The sequence below is a fragment of the Moschus berezovskii genome, chromosome 9 (genome assembly GCF_049115385.1).
Source record: "Moschus berezovskii isolate FMDL1 chromosome 9, NW_MosBer_1.0, whole genome shotgun sequence".
NCBI classification, from domain to species: domain Eukaryota; kingdom Metazoa; phylum Chordata; class Mammalia; order Artiodactyla; family Moschidae; genus Moschus; species Moschus berezovskii.
In genome coordinates this window covers 56,251,538-56,257,537 of record NC_142468.1, presented here as the reverse complement: position 1 = coordinate 56,257,537, position 6,000 = coordinate 56,251,538, and positions in this window count along the sequence as shown.

The following is a 6,000-nucleotide window of genomic DNA, read 5'->3' as shown; positions in this document are numbered from 1 at the left end:
TACTTTGGCCACCTTATGTGAAGAGCTGACTCATTTGAAAAGACCCTGATGCTGAGAAAGATTGAAAGTAGGAGGAGAAGGGGATGACAGAGGATGAGATGGTTGTATGGCATCACCAACTCAATGGAGATGAGTTTGAGTAGACTTCAGGAGTTGGTGATGGACAGGGAGGCCTGGTGTGCTATGGTCCTTGGGGTCACGAAGAGCCAGACATGACTGAGTAAATGAACTGAACTGAAGATGGGGGAAATTGTCTCTAGAATCTCATCGATGGTCACAGCTTCAATGACCATGTAAGCTATCATTCCCAGTCCCCTCCTTTAAAATTCTTATTCTCAACTACTTCCCTGACTTTAGCCTTATCTGTAATATCTTAATTTCTTGAATGAAAAAATCCATTAATGTCATTAATGAATAATTGGAAATTAATTTAAAACCCCCAATTCAGGAGGGAGGCAAGTTCTTTTAAAGAATGAGATCCAATATATTAAGTTAACCTTAAAAATACATTTCAATATACTTGTTTCACATGCATGCTTCATGGACTATAGCCCACCAGGCTCCTCTGTCCATGGAATTTCCCAGGAGAGAATACTGGAGTGGTTGCCATTTCCTATTCCAAGGGATCTTCCCGACCCAGGAATCAAACCCGCGTCTCCTATGTCTCCTGCATTGGCAGGCAGATTCTTTATTACTGTGCCACCTGGAAAGCCCCTAATTTAGGTACAGACAAATACTGTTTGATTCCACTTGTACAGGGTACCTAGAATAGTCAAATTCATAGAGTCAGAAAGTACATTGTTAGGTGCTGGGTCCAGAGGATGGTAGTGGGATGGGAAGGGGGAATGTGGAGTTAATGTTTAAAGGGACAGAGTTTCAGATTAGGAAAGTGAAAAATCCTGGAGATGGATAATAGTGTACAACAGTGTGAATGTACTTAGTGCCACTGAACTGTACAGTTAAAGATGGTTAAAGTAGAATGTTTTGTATTATGGAACTTTTATCACTATAAAAAACCATTGGAATAAAAAGGATGAGGTACAGAGCATAGGTGACACAAAGTTTAGACTTGGATAGAGAGGAGTGAATCTAGTAATAATGAATAAAGACAGGAGAAAATGTGCAAAATACAACAAAAGATAGCATCTTCCTCTAGGAGGTGGTACACACATACTTTCATACACTGGGGACCGGTGGGAATGCCTTTTCCTAAACTTGACAGGTTGGGGGAGGGTGCTTCTCAGGTTTCAAATAAAGGAAATGCAAGCGTCCCACATCCCATCTGTTGGTCCATTGAATTTGAGGTTCCTGTTCCTTTATACCCATCCTGGTAACTCATTGTGCTAGATTGTGTGGATCCTCTTTTGAGCTGAGCCAAGAGAAGCTGCTGACAGGTAAGGCTTGCCCTGATGGATTGGTTGACAGGGCCGTAATGTATGGGTGGGTCTACTTGGTCTAAAGTACTAGGAACAAAGTGAGCAAACTAGAGAGGAGACCAGCTGCGGAGCATCAGGGAGCGTGGAACAGAGGAAGGCTGAGGGTAGTGTGTCAAGGAAGCTGCTGGAAGAATTGCCAATGAGCATCACGGCCCCATGGATTGGGGAGATCCCTGGAGAAGGAAATGCAACATACTCTAGTATTCTTGCTAGGAGAATCCATGAAAGAGGAGCTGGGTGGGCTAGAGTCCATGGGGTTGCAAAGAGTCAAACGTGACTGAGTGTCTGAGCACACACATCAAGGCCCCAAGTGAAGTTCTTAACCTTCTCTCCAGGTAGAAAAGTGAGATAAGGAGTGATTTCCTGTTTCATTTTACCTAAAATATCACAACTTCTTTTACTCACAAGTGCTACTGCAAAATGATTGTTTGAGCGTGAAAGTTGCTCAGTCATGTATGACTCTTTGAAACCCCATGGACTGTAGCCCACCAGGCTCCTCTGTCCATGATTTTTCCAGGCCGGAATACTGGATTGGGTAGCCATTCCCTTCTCCAGGGGATCTTCCCAACCCAGGGATCGAACCCAGATTCTAACATCTGAGCCACTGGTAAAGCCCTGCAAATGATATGGGTCTGAATTTTTCCAAGGACTTATGCATTTCTAACAGTTTGCCTGTAGTATCAGTGATTCAGGGGCAGTCAATATTTGTACAACCTTGTGTTAACTTGAGGTTGCAAATGATTACCTGTCAGTAGAATACAAGCAGTTTCTTAATCTCTAAACAGGCTTATTGTATTTTTTTCCTATTGCAGACTTTTAGTCTTTTGTTGAGAAAAAAGCTAAAGTAGAAAGGCCACCTCAACATAGTGATTAAGAACACAGTTTCTGGAGAGGGCTCTCAGTGTGTGAATCCTGATTTCAGTATTATGGCCCTGTGATCTTGCAAGCTGCTCAATTTCTTTGGGTCTGTTTCCTCATTCTACATAATGTGAATAATAGCATGGGCCCCCTAGCATTGTCGTGGGAATAAAATGACATAATCTAGGCAAAGTGCCTTGTGTAGTACCAGGATCCAGTAAACACTGAATGCATCCTGGCTGTATATAACACGTGTATTAGGAATGTTAAAAGATCCTGGGTAGTCTATGAATGACTAAAAAATAAATCAGAAGTTTAGAGCTTGAAAGAGATGGTTGGGATCATTTCTGTGAGGATGGTAAATACCTAGCCTATTTTCCACCATGGCAGATAATCACTAATAATCAATTCTTTCCCACAGAACTCAGTTAGGAGTCTGAGTCCTCCAACAAGGTATCTTATGTGATCACTACCAACTGATTGGTGTAGATCCTTGAAATGAAACCCATCTGCCACCCTTAGTTGAGAAAGTGACCTTTCTAGTGTGACCCAGGTGATTAGTGTCAGAGTCTGGACAAAAACAGAGTCTCTTGTTGCATTGTTGACTGCATCCATCACTGTATACTTTATAGCCTTATAGAATACAAAATCTTAAAAGGATCTAAAAAATAAATGCTCTTGGAAGGAAAAGGGTAGCTAGAAGTAAATTTGGGGGCTGAAGAAAATGAGAAATGGGAAGCTATTATTGTCTACACTTGAACTCTTTTCAATCTTGGCCATTGGTCGTGGTTTGGATGATGGAAAAATTTAAGATGACTGTAGAAATCATGCATTCCATACCATTCCATAAAACTTTGTTTACTAATTCAGCAAACATTATGTTTGGTAGAAATGAGATTGTATGGAGGAAGAGATTCCTCTCCACCCTGGGGCAGAGAGAAAGAGAAAGAATTCTTATAAGAAAGACATGGAGAAAACTGGTTGCATCAGTAATTTCATTTCAGTAAAGACTTGTTCAGGGTACCATGGGGAACCAGTGGTCAATTCTACACAGGGCAATGGAAGTCAGGAAGACTGCTTGACCTGAGTCTTCAAGGAAAAAGTAACCTCTGTCAACTAAACAAAATAGTCTCAACCTAAAGGTTGAGAGTTTGTGTTTTAACTATTCAGAGTTTTTAGGACTTCAAGCCCAGGAGACAGCGTCTCAAGTGACCATGATAGAACTTTTCTGAGGAGGTGGCGGTGGTGGGAAGTGGGAGCAGTCAGATTATTTATATAGAAGTTTGCAACAAGGGACAGGTAGTCTGAACATCAGAAGATTATTGTTAATTAAGGAAAACCGGTTATCTTAGACTTAAGGAATTTAGCACTTTTCTATGTATGGGAAGAGTCTGGGCTTGCTGAAATCATTCCTTTCTATGCATCTCAGCTGTCTGGGGCCAGTATCCTGGGTCTCAGCGCTTGTGGTAGGGAGTGGAGGCAACTTGATGGTGGCCAGAGAGTGGGCATTGTTCTTCCTGTGCACCCTCCAGGCTCAGAAATTCATATTTGGAGGACCGGAATCACTGATAGCTGTGACATCTTTGTTTATTGATATGGCAGGAAATACTCTGTTTCTCACCTCAACAACCCAGAGATTCTGAAAAATGTTAGTAACCAGACTGGCAGGCTAGAAGTTGCATTTTGGGGTGATGAGATTTATGTGGACTTAAATTTACTCTGTTATAAATTACTCCTAATAGTCATATGGGCTTCCCAGGTGGCACTAGTGGTAAAGAACCCACCTGCAAATGCAGGAGACATACGAGACATAGGTTGGATCCCTCGGTTGGGGAGATTCCCCTGGAGGAGGGCATGGCAATCTGTTGACATCCTTTAATGGACCGGAACCTGGTGGCCCGGAGTCGACCAATAAGAAAGTAAAGGAGAGAGAAAGAGGCTGATATTCCTTGGTTTACGCAGAAAGCCAATAAAGCCCCTGGCACGGGTCTTGCTTTGTTCACGAAGGCCTCAGGCGCCCTCTCGATGGGGTGAAGGCACAGAGCACCTTCTCTAGAGGGTCTTAGAAGCCTGGGCAGGAAAGTGAACCCAGAGAGCCTCTACGCTCCAGGAATTAGCTTGAAAGAGAGAGGGAAGGAGAGAGAGAAAGAAAGCAAGACATGGAGACCAAAGCTCTGAGGGAGCAAAGGTGTTTTAATCAACATGGTGTGGGCATATATACTGTAGTTATTCTCAGCAAAGATAAAGATTAAAATTCCAGACTTACAAAACATAGGTGATCCATATTAAAGAGAGAGAGTGTAGAACCTAATATAGAACTTAATGCTCCTGCAATGCATTTTTGCTTCTGTACTTTGCTTGCCGCTTGCTGCTTGTAGAACCAAAGTTAAGGTTGTTTTAAGTAAAGATCCCTAGAATTGTTTGCTGAGTAAGGATGAGAGAGGATTCCTAGGAAGACAGCAACCTAAAGAACAAGTTAATCTTAAACACCAGAATGTGGGCAGTTGTGACACAGAGATCAGGCAAATAGGTCAAAGGGCCAGGATGGGCTTATCTCATTAAACCACCAGGAGGTGAGATATACAGCTGTGTGTAGAGTGTGGAAAATTACTGTGTGTAAAAAGATTACTATGTGTGGATGTTTTAAAACTAATACGGTTTGAAAATGCTATATAAACCCTTGGCTTAGAGTGCTCGGGGTCCTTGTTGAAATCTGCTGCATCGGGCAGACACTTGGACCCCAGTTCAGTTCAGTTCAGTTCAGTCGCTCAGTCGTGTCCGACTCTCCGCAACCCCATGAATCACAGCACGCCAGGCCTCCCTGTCTATCACCAACTCCCGGAGTTCACTCAAACTCATGTCCACAGAGTCAGTGATGCCATCCAGCCATCTCATTCTCTGTCGTCCCCTTCTCCTCCCGCCCCCAACCTTTCCGAGCATCAGAGCCTTTTTCAGTGAGTCAACTCATCGCATGAGGTGGCCAAAGTATTGCAGTTTCAGCTTTAGCATCAGTCCTTCCACTGAACACCCAGGATTGATCTCCTTTAGAATGGACTGGTTGGATCTCCTTGCAGTACAAGGGACTCTCAAGAGTCTTCTGCACCACCACAGTTCAAAAGCATCAATTCTTCGGCGATCAGCTTTCTTCACAGTCCAACTCTCACATCCATACATGACCACGGGAAAAACCATTGCCTTGACTAGACGGACCTTTGTTGGCAAAGTAATGTCTCTGCTTTTTAATATACTATCAAGGTTGGTCATAACTTTCCTTCCAAGGAGTAAGCGTCTTTTAATTTCATGGCTACAATCAGCATCTGCAGTGATTTTGGAGCCCAAAAAAATAAAGTCTGACACTGTTTCCACTCTTTTTCCATCTATTTCCCATGAAGTGATGGGACCAGATGCCATGATCTTTGTTTTCTGAATGTTGAGCTTCAAGCCAACCTTTTCACTCTCCTCTTTCACTTTCATCAAGAGGCTTTTGAGTTCCTCTTCACTTTCTGCCATAAGGTTAGTGTCATCTGCATATCTGAGGTTATTGATATTTCTCCCAGCAATCTTGACTCCAGCTTGTGCTTCTTCCAGCCCAGCATTCCTCATGATGTACTCTGCATATAAGTTAAATAAGCAAGGTGACAATATACATCCTTGACGTACTCCTTTTCCTATTTGGAACCAGTCTGTTATTCCATGTACAGCTCTG